Source organism: Triticum aestivum, chromosome 7D, assembly GCF_018294505.1.
Source record: "Triticum aestivum cultivar Chinese Spring chromosome 7D, IWGSC CS RefSeq v2.1, whole genome shotgun sequence".
NCBI classification, from domain to species: Eukaryota; Viridiplantae; Streptophyta; class Magnoliopsida; order Poales; family Poaceae; genus Triticum; species Triticum aestivum.
In genome coordinates, this window is record NC_057814.1 from 702,952 (window position 1) to 713,692 (window position 10,741).

The following is a 10,741-nucleotide window of genomic DNA, read 5'->3' on the forward strand; positions in this document are numbered from 1 at the left end:
GAACGTCTCTTGAGGAGGAGTAACCCTTCTGATTCTTACAGACAGCACATGGACAGATAATAAAACCTTGCTGCTTGTTCGCATTTGCCACTACGAGGAAATCTTTCAAACCCGTAGTGAACTCGCCGGAGAGTCGGGGACCGTACATCCATTGCCGATTCATCTGCATTATTATGATATAAAGTATATAATTAACCATCATGCATTTGTTAAACTAACTAGCTACAAATAATACAAATTAAACAATGAACTACACACATGCATATTTTATCAATGACACATGAAAGGTTCAAGTTGCTAACCGCGATCGCGGAGGAAAAATAAATGAGAAAGCTCAAGTGTGGCTCGGACACTTCATATCATGTTTGTTTCAGGCTCTCGGGCATTTCATCGAACACCTTATGTGCATAGGAGGAACCAAAAGCGAACCCACCACCCCCTTCTGAAAATTGTGAAGTGAGCTGAGTGAAGTGAAGTGAGCTGAGTCCTATACATAGGGATGGGCCTTTAGTCCCGGTTGGCCTGGCCAACCGCGACTAAAGGCCTTCGGGGACCTTTAGTCCCGGTTGGCCAGGCCAACCGGGACTAAAGCCCCTCCCGTCCGCCAGCTGGATGGGCCTTTAGTCCCGGTTGGCCTGGCCAACCGCGACTAAAGGCCTTCGGGGACCTTTAGTCCCGGTTGGCCAGGCCAACCGGGACTAAAGCCCCTCCCGTCCGCCAGCTGTCGACCGAGCGCGCTGGGCCCAGATAGTTGGTCGCGGGTCTCCTCCCGAACCGCGACTAAAGACCCCTTTGGTCGCGGTTCGATTGTTTTGGGGACTAATGGGGGCGTATGGAAGCCTCTTTTTCTACCGGTGCTTCAATACGTGGTAGTTTGAGACAACATGTCTTATATTTCATCTGATGGCTACAGATAGATTATATATTAATCCAACGGTCAAGATTCTTTAATTCTAAGGATTAACGTGGTGCCTCGTATGGTGCCTCCAATTAGTAAATATATAAGATAGATATGATTCGTGCAAATAACTTTTTCTACAGCAATATTAGTGCAAATAACTTAATGGCATTGGTGGGTAATTATTCAACTATAATGTCAAAGGTCTAATGGTTTAAAGGAGGATTACATGGGTTAATCTGCGGCGTTATAACTCGGTCCCACCAAATTAACGGCTCCTAATTACTGATTAACGTGTGAATTTCTAGAGAGTCCATAATTTTTTTAAGTATAGAAGTATAGATAGATTGCTTCCAGTTATGAGAGCATTCCGTGTATTGTCAAAATAATCTATATATTGGCTGTGGAACGTCCTGACCGGTCGGTAGACTTCGTCACACCTTTAAAATGTAAGAAATAAATAAGAGGGACTCGCAATGGTTGTTTCATTGCGCAAGACCAAGTACCAATCCATGTCTTTTTTCCTAGGACGGGCCTTCTGTTTTATAATTGTTTTCTTCGGTTTTCATTTGTTTTCACTGTTTTTGCGATGGTTTTCTTTGGTTTCACAGATTGTGCGAGTTGTTTTTCTCTATTCTTTTCTGTTTTTCAGTTTTTTCACGGTTTTCCTTTTTTCTTTCTTCTGTTTGACAAATGCAATGCATAATTGGAAGGTTCTAGAAATATGTAGAACACTTCAAGAAGCTTCTAGAAAATTATGGAGTATTTCATGAGAAAGCAGAATATTTTGAAGAAGGTTCAGAAGCTACATGAATAATCATGGTGGAGATATTTAGAGATAACTCTAGAATTATGGAAAGTTCTGGAGTAAGAAATTCTGATGTAGTAGGAAATATCTAGAAACTAGATGCTTGCCATGAACACACTAGAATAAACATTGGATATGGTTGTATAGAGTTCTCTAGAATTATGTTGTAGGGCTTGGATGGATGCCACTTGAAAAACATCCAATGTTGTCGTAATCCTATAAATAGGGGTGCCACACCTCCCATTTGTGTAAGCAAGAACCCAAGAGAAAGCTATGAAGAGAGCTACCAAGTGGGAGAGGTAGAGATGTTATAGTAGTGAGAGGTAGCCACATATAAAGAGTTTTACCAAGATTATACTCCCTCCGTTCCTAAATATTTGTGTTTTTAGAGATTTTAAATGGACTACCACATACGGATGGATATAGACATATTATATTTTAGAGTGTAGATTCATTCATTTTACTTCGTATGTAGTCACTTGTTGAAATCTCTAGAAAGACAAATATTTAGAAACGAGGGAGTAGTCGTGAATAATAAGAGTTGAGTTACCCCATTGTGAGCGTGTGATATCTCAAGTCTGTGAAGGTCCCAGGAGTGTGGGTACTACAACCACCACGCGACGGGTTTCTATAGTTCACGTAGCCCTCGGATTATCATCAAGGGGCAAGAGATATGTGGAGATGGGAGAGAGAGAAGAAAGCAACTAAGGAAGGGGAGCCATTAATGGAGATGGTGGAGGGGCAAAGGAGAGAGAGAAGAAAGTAATTAAGTGAGGAGAGGAAGGGAGGGAGAAGGTGGGGGGGGGGGGGGTAAAGGTGGCTGCTACGCATAATAGTAGCGAGGGGCATGGAAGACCCCGCGTACCTCTCAGTAGTAGTAGCGCCCGGAAGACCCCGCGTTAGTAGTAACCCCCCAGTAGTAGTAGCGCCCGGAAGACCCCGCGTTACTACAAGGTGGGACCCACCAGCTGGCAATAATAGTGGCGCGGGGTTTGGAGCCTGCGCTACTGCTATTTACTTAGTAGTACCGCGAATTTTAGACTATGTGCTACTACTGTAGCCAGTCCCGTGGGGCACGATGGGGCCCACTTGGTAGTAGCACGGTTTTTTATGTCCGCGTTACTACTGTACACAACGAGTAGCGTGTATTTTTAGCCCGCGCTACTACTAAGTAGCAGTAGCGCTGCCCTACAGCCCCGCGCCACAATTTAGTGGTTGTCTATATGGGTTTTCCTAGTAGTGCACATATGCTATATTATATTTGATTATTGTATACATGTAAAACATTTATTAAATATAAATAGACTTATAAAATATAAATTTTCACAAATATCCTGCCACCGAAAATAACACTCAAAATGAATTACACTCCGGAGATAGAAGTTCTTTGCGGTAACTACCTATTTAGATACATCGAGGTCAGATTTTTCGAATGCAACATAAGCAATTGGCAATATCACCTCATCCACCTCTGCTTCCTCAAGGAAGTGTTGAGTGATCTCTTGGGATGTGAAATCCTCGCTCACCCTTGTGCTCTGCACAATTAACGTGTCGAGGCACTGCATGTTCGGTGGTGCCTCTTCCTGTGCTCGCAACGTTACAATGATGTATGACTTGGAACATGGTGGTATGATTCCTTTGCTTGGTTGTGGGCTATACTTCCTTTTGTTTGTCTTCACACTGAAGGCAATGGAATTTTCTGTCATGTTGGTTAGCTGCAGGCAGCATGGCATGTCCATATTTGGTTTGAACGGGAAGCGCAGCTCCAGTGATGGATCAAGCGCAATATATCTTACGTCGGATTTTCCCTATAGGTGAAAAGGGGTTTATATATGTCCAAGGATGATAGATAGAGTGTTCAGTTATTCTATAAACCTCAATCATGAGATGAGTACGTACCAGGCCTGTAACTGACTCGGAATCTTTCTTTGACATCTGCATTTGAGCGTCTAGTTGGTGGAGTTCATCAATAATCTTGTTTGTAGAAGGCCTGTCCCTACGCTCTTTCTCCACACAGCTCATTGCAATTTCAGTGCATATCTTCACCGCCAGGAGATCGATTTTGTCCCATGTGTAGCCCACCGATGCACGCATCCTTTTTTTCCAGTATTCTTGTACCTGCAAAATTGCAATGTAGGTAAGCTCAAATACATATGATGTTTATGCTTTAATATTATAAGAGAAAATATATGTGAAAGAACAAGAACCAGAACTTACTCTGTCAATGAATTGTTGCCCTGGAGAGGACCGCGACTCACAATAATCGTTGTAGCCCTTCTGTCCGGCCAGTAGGTAGAAAATTATAACGCCGAGACTGAACACATCATTCTTTGGTGATATCGCACACTCATTTATGTATTCTGGTGCCATGAATCCTCTTTATGACATCAATAAGCATTGGACAAGTAGTTAGCAATAGAAGTACTAGCTAGAACTTATGTGTACTTAGGAACTAAATGTATGCTAGACCGTCAGCTTACAATGTTCCCTCCATACGGGTGTTTGTTATGTGGGTCTTTGATTCACCAAAGAGTCTGGACAAACCAAAGTCTGCGATTTTGGGGACCATATCTTTATCCAACAATATGTTTTCCGGTTTTAAGTCTAGATGGTAAATATGTTTGCCGTCTCCTGTTCCTCTATGAAGGTAGTGTAGGCCCTCGCAGGTCCCTTTAATTATTTTGAATGTTGTGGACCAATCATGTATACAAGAATCATCTGCCCAGAAGGAAAATATTATGTACGTATTCATAGACAAGTAGTATAGCTGAACTGAGGATAGACCGCCATCATACCAGAAATATGCTTGGCAAGACTTCCTTCCGGCATGTATTCAAAACAGAGAGCTCGGTCTATAACTTGAGAGAAGACAAGTTGCCCGTAATCAGTATGCTTATGTTTTATCTCATAGCAGTAGCCAATCAGCCGTATAATGTTTTCATGCTGGACCTTCATAAGTTGACGAAATTCATTTGTAAAACTCTTATCATCTATTGATCTATTGGTGAGATAAAGCTTCTTCACAGCAATTTCACACCCATTAAGCACACCCTGAAAAAAAAATACAACACGCATGCATTGTTAGCAGTAGCCAGTACGTAGCAGGTGACCATTTGAAATCGACAGAAAATTCATAAGCATACCCTGTACACTTCCCCAAAGCCACCACTTCCAATTTTGAGCTCCTCGGAAAATTGGTTTGTAACTTTTTCTAGCAAATTCAGTTCGATACCTGTTACCTCTTCCGAAGACATGATCACCAACTAGGAGTGTTTATCTTCTAGGTCGGTATTGTGCCTGAGGACAGCCTAGAGTAAGAGAGGGCCGCAAGTTTAAAAAGCAGTTGTGTCCTAAAGATGAAATAATACTCATGGTAATTTTCTTAGTTCTATGGAGTTGCTAGTTCATGCCTGCAAAAGAGAAAAAAGAAAGAAAAATAGTTGATGGTTGCGGAGTTGTTGTTAATCAGCCAAACTTATTTTATTCCTGTCTACATATCAGTGTTAGGTCTTCTGTGGCTTCCAATATTAGCCAAACCTAGGCCTTAGTTTAATCTTAAAAGAAAGAAAGAGAAAACAAAGATTACAAGTGCCTCCAATCCATAGCCTAAAACACAATGGATTGACTATAAAATATTAACTAGATGACAATAGAACAAAAAGAACGACAATGTATTGTCAATGAGATGACAATAGAACAAAATATTCAGTTATGCTGCTGTGGACAACACTTTTCGATTCATTACACAGGATAAAAGACCTTCAAAATTAGATAGATTCCGCAAAACAAATGAATAATCGAAGTGCATTGAAAAAAAAAACTTAACGAGAAGATGATTTTATTCATGATATAATAGCAATATTGGTTGTAATCAAATATGAAGTAAAAGCAAGAGGGCTATCATCCCAAACAGCGGAAGTTCTGGAGTGCGTGGGAACTAACTAGCGGAGAGGAAGAGCTGTTGACTTGTTGTATGCAAAAAACGGTGAGTAAAAACAAATCTAAATTCCTAACTAGAATTGATGATAGGATCATCAGAGAAAATGTTGAAGACGCTTATTTTTGAAAAAGAAATGTGAAGAAGTAGAAGGAATTGGTATGCAGGAGTTGGAGCAGTTGAACTCACCTCAAGGATGAAGACTATGTGCTCGTATATTTGGAGCACCAGTGGAGAGGCACGGTGGCGGAAAGGGGATGTTCTCTTCCCTTATGAAGAGGGGTAGCAGCACTCCAGGGTTGGTGATTTGATTAGAATCTAAAGTCTTCCTTCACGGTTGAATGAGTCGATACGGAACGACAAATAAACTATTCTGAAAAAATGGATATCAGTGGATGGATGGTGCCTTCTCGGTAGCTGATGCTCAGAGTTGAATAACTGTTGTGCAATGTGATGATATGCCTGGGGATCAAATTTGAAAATTTGCTTCAATTACTGTTGAAATAGTTTTATAGAACCTGCTGAGCAGTAGCGGTAGGTAACTTTAGATGATTTAAATTCGGACGTGATTTGAGTCTTTTCTTGTACGTGAAGGCCAGCCGCCTCATATATATGTAAGGGGTGACGGCCGATTGAACAACACACAATCGAACAATCAATATATCACTTTTTACCTTTACCTTTATCTCTCTCCTTGTTATTCTTCCTCCTTGTTTTTCGTTCGTTCTTCGTCTCGGAGGCCAGCAATCCACGAGGCCCTAGGGGCGATCAGGTCGACCTAGGGCACCCCCTAGCCGCCGCGCGCCCCGACGGGATCCCTCCCGGGCGTGTGGGTTTCGGGCTTATAAAAGAGCATGCCAGATTGCTTGCGTACCGCGCTTTTGGACGGGTCTTCTTCGACGTGACCAGCGGTGCATCACCTGCAACATCGAGGGTACACGATGACGTGTTCGTGTGCGCACAAGTGCTACAATATTTTATTGGAAGGTGGCAACAAGACAACCAAAATAAAAAGTAAGAACGGAAAAATAAAAAATGAAATTAGTGTGAAGGATAGCTGCTCGCAGTCCGAGAAACTGCGAGCTCGCTTTCACGGTTTGACGTGACAACGCCCAATGAAAACTGCATGTCGGCTGAATTTTTCTTTTTATATACTCTATATTTCTTCGACACTGTATAGACGCAAGACGCTCATAGACTTGCACGCAGGCACGCCCTACTCGGCTACTCCTATGAGTCTGTGGAATGCCATGCAGGTCCCAGTAGTGTATTTTGTACAAAACTACTCCCTCTGTCTCAAAATATAAGAATGTTTTCAACAATATACTAGTGTCAAAAACGTTATTATATTATGAGATGGAGGGAGTACAAACGACTACTGCGTGAGACCAGGAAGCTCTCCACTCGATACATAACCACTTGATTAGCGTCGTAGTTAACAAAGAAAACAGCGTGGATGTTGACCCTTCCGTTGTCTTGCCTGATTGTGCTCTCTCTGGCCGCATATTCTCTACTCTACACACAATTTCTTTTTGAAGATAACCTAGCTTTCGTCTGCTCCGTATAAAGCCAATCATACTAGTACTAGAATATGGTTAGAGTTGTAATCGTCGTGATGCGAATGATTCCTTTTTATCCTCCACGAAGCAGGCACGAACCCACCCATCGAGACACCTTTCCAACAATACAAATTATATTCCATCCCGTGCGTCCACACGGTCTAGATAATATAGGCATGTATAATTACCTTCACAATTATTTTAACATTTAAAATGCAGGAGTTAACATTCTTCGTATCATACAAATTGACAAATGCTTTATTATTCAAATAATCATAATAATAAAGATATACACATGTTTATAAGATTTAAGATTATAAATAGTGCATCCATTTTCCCTTTATGTTGCATACTGCCATAATTTTTCTGAATGAATCATTCCTATCATTGTGTAAAGTACATCTATTTGGGATGTAAGGAGAAAGTATGTATTAATTTGATCCTTTATGGCGAGATACACATCTTTCTGATCTAGAAAATAATATTATATGAATTGGATCCACATGGTAGCACTTATCTAAATAATAAAGATATTCATGATCCATTATAGAGATATTTTGTTTGTTTGTCTCTTGTTTATTTTATCTTAATTGATCATCTTTTATGATGATCCATTACAAAGATATTTCCTTTGACTTATATATTCTGCGTTTATACTGTACAGAAAAAAGTTATATATGGACTCTGTTTTTTTTAACGTGAGGCTTGAAGATTCTTTATTGGGTACCCTTCTTTATTTCTATGTGTCTGTATTTTTTTCAAGGAAACATGCGAGTGTATTTTATTTATTTTTAGAATATGCGATGTGGACCTTCTTTTAATGGGGCTCGCACACTTCTTTTTACGTGTCATTTTTTGCCAGAGATGATAGAAGGCACGACCAACTAAAAAAAAGAGAGAAGAAAGACACGGTGATATTTTTTAAGTGCATGCTTTTGGAATGGGTGATCTTTTTGAGACAGTGCGTACATAGGTGTTTTTTAGGGCGTGCCTATATGGCTGTTGAGACTTTTTTTTTGAGGATGTGGACTTCTTTTCTTATACTGTACATGTGGGCTTAATTTTTTTATCTTCACACTTTCACAAAGGGTATCGTTGTTGGTTAGGAATTCTTTTCTTCCTTTTTGTACGTGTGAGGACTTCCTTTCTATCCACTTTTTGTACGTGGTGTTCCTTTTTAAAAAAAATTCAGGTGTACGTGGTGTTTCTTTAAAAAAAATTCAGGTATCATCTGTTAATAGATCTAGACCATTAAATTTTAAATCTAATCGCTAAATTAATCTTGCTGATGTGGACTAATGTGGAGGCTCATATGGTGCCTCCAATTAGTAAATATAAGATATAAGATATAAGATACTTCAAGATGAATGCCCTGATACTCCTGTCTGTGCACTTTGTTTCGATACTCCATTTGCGCTCGTACCAGTTCATGCATTCAATTTCATACGATCACCGAGCCGAGGACCACCCACGCTTGAAGAACGGGGTAGGTATATATATGCTATAGCCCGTACTCAAGGTAGAATCTTCCGGAGACTTGGCATACACCATATTCCAATATTTGGCATTCTACCTATAGATGCAACCGGTCATGTCTAACCTTAGGTACCCCGGCCCCTATATAAGTCAAGGGGTTTAGTTCGTAGAAGCATGCTAGATTTATCCGTAAGATCTCGATGTAGATCATCATGTACTTTGTACCCATCCATAAACAATACAACAAAAGCAGGACATTCGATTTTGCCTCTTCAAGAGGCCCCGAACCTGGTAAACACCGTGTCGCTTTAATTCCTATTACCATCTAGATGAGATCATCAGCTCGAGAACCCCTACCAGAGATCTGCCAGATTTAGCTCAGATATTGGTGGCCCATACAAGTCCCGCTGAGTGGTCAAGAAGGATCAATGGCTCATCTTCGACTCGACGACAACATTGGCTGTGGGAAGACTTTCTTCACCGTACAGATTTTTGCCTTCGGCAACATCTTGCTGCTTGCCAACTCGACCGACCACCTCGGCCAGGTCCAGAATCTCGCCCGGTGCTAGGCAATAGGGTTTTGAAATCTGGAGTATGTCATGGACTCTCGTCGCAAACTTGCCTCTTGGGGCCGGGTGTCAGACCAGAGTAAAGACGTCACCGATGCTGTTGTCCTAGCGCCATACTCGATCTTGGAGTAAGACCTCGGAGGCCACCACACCTCAGATGTAGCTTTGAGCTCGGAGATGAACATTGTCCAAGCGGAGCAGGATCCAGATCTGACCGGCGAAGCTCCCGAGGACACATCAGTTGTTACGTCGGACAAACTTTAACTGACTCCCGCCTACTGTGAAGAGATGGGAGATGTCGGTATCACGCTTCTGAACGAGCTGTTAGATCGGCGGTGATGGCTGATGGGGAGGAGAAGAGGCATGATGGGGAGGATGGCTGGCGATGGCGGCGGCTCGAGCGAGAGAGATGTGCGGGCGAGAGAAGTGAGGAGAGACTGATCGAACCCTAGTGTGTCACTTATTGGAAAAAGCGAACGTTGTGCCAGCCTATGCGAAATCCCACCTTTGTTCACAGTGAGATCTGATAATTACAGGCGGTGGCACGAAGTTTTGACGCTGTCTCGATCTAAAGTGTCACGCTTCGATCCAACGGCCCGGATCTTCAGTGAGCTTGATCAGACGGCCTAGAACGTATCAAGAACCAAATGCGATGGCCAGGAAGCTCTAAACTCTGAGGAGGCCGTGGTTCTCCCAATATGTATCTTATGGGATACTTGATACAAATTCCTTACCAAATCTTGATACCAGAAAATAAACACGATGACGACAATGATGATGTGATATGTCTCCAACGTATCTATAATTTTTGATTGTTCCCTGCTATTATATTATCCATCTTGGATGTTTTATATGCATTTATATGCTATTTTATATGATTTTTGGGAGTAACCTATTAACCTAGAGCCCAGTGCCAGTTTTTGTTTTCCCCTTGTTTTTGAGTATCGGGGAAAAGGAATATCAAATGGAGTCCAACTGACCTGAAAATTTACGGAGATTTTTTTTGGACCAGAAGAAGCCCACGAAGCATCGGAGATGGACCAGAAGAGTCCCGAGGCTACCATGAGGGTGGAGGGCGCGCCCCCTACCTCGTGGCTGCCTCGTCGACCCCCCTAACTTGTACCCGACGCCAACACCTCTTATATATCCCCAAACTTCCAGAACAGAACCAAGATCAGGAGTTCCGCCGCCGCAAGCCTCTTTAGCCACGAAAAACCAGTCGGGACCCTGTTCCGGCACCCTGCCACAGGGGGGGTCCAACACCCGTGGCCATCTTCATCATCCCGGCGCTCTCCCTGATGAGGAGGGAGTAGTTCACCCTCAGGGCTGAGCGTATGTACCAGTAGCTATGTGTTTGATCTCTCTCTCTCTCTCTCTCTCTCTCTCTCTCGTGATCTTGATTTGGCACGATCTTGATGTATCGCGAGCTTTGCTATTATAGTTGGATCATATGATGTTTCTCCCCCTCTACCTTCTTGTAATGGATTGAGTTTT

At 42.1% G+C, this 10,741-nt stretch overlaps 1 pseudogene; it reads right to left on the minus strand.

Annotated features, from left to right (window-relative positions):
- Positions 1–2,979: 2,979 nt before the first annotated feature.
- Positions 2,980–6,042, minus strand: LOC123168047 (cysteine-rich receptor-like protein kinase 4; annotated as a pseudogene).
- Positions 6,043–10,741: the final 4,699 nt, after the last annotated feature.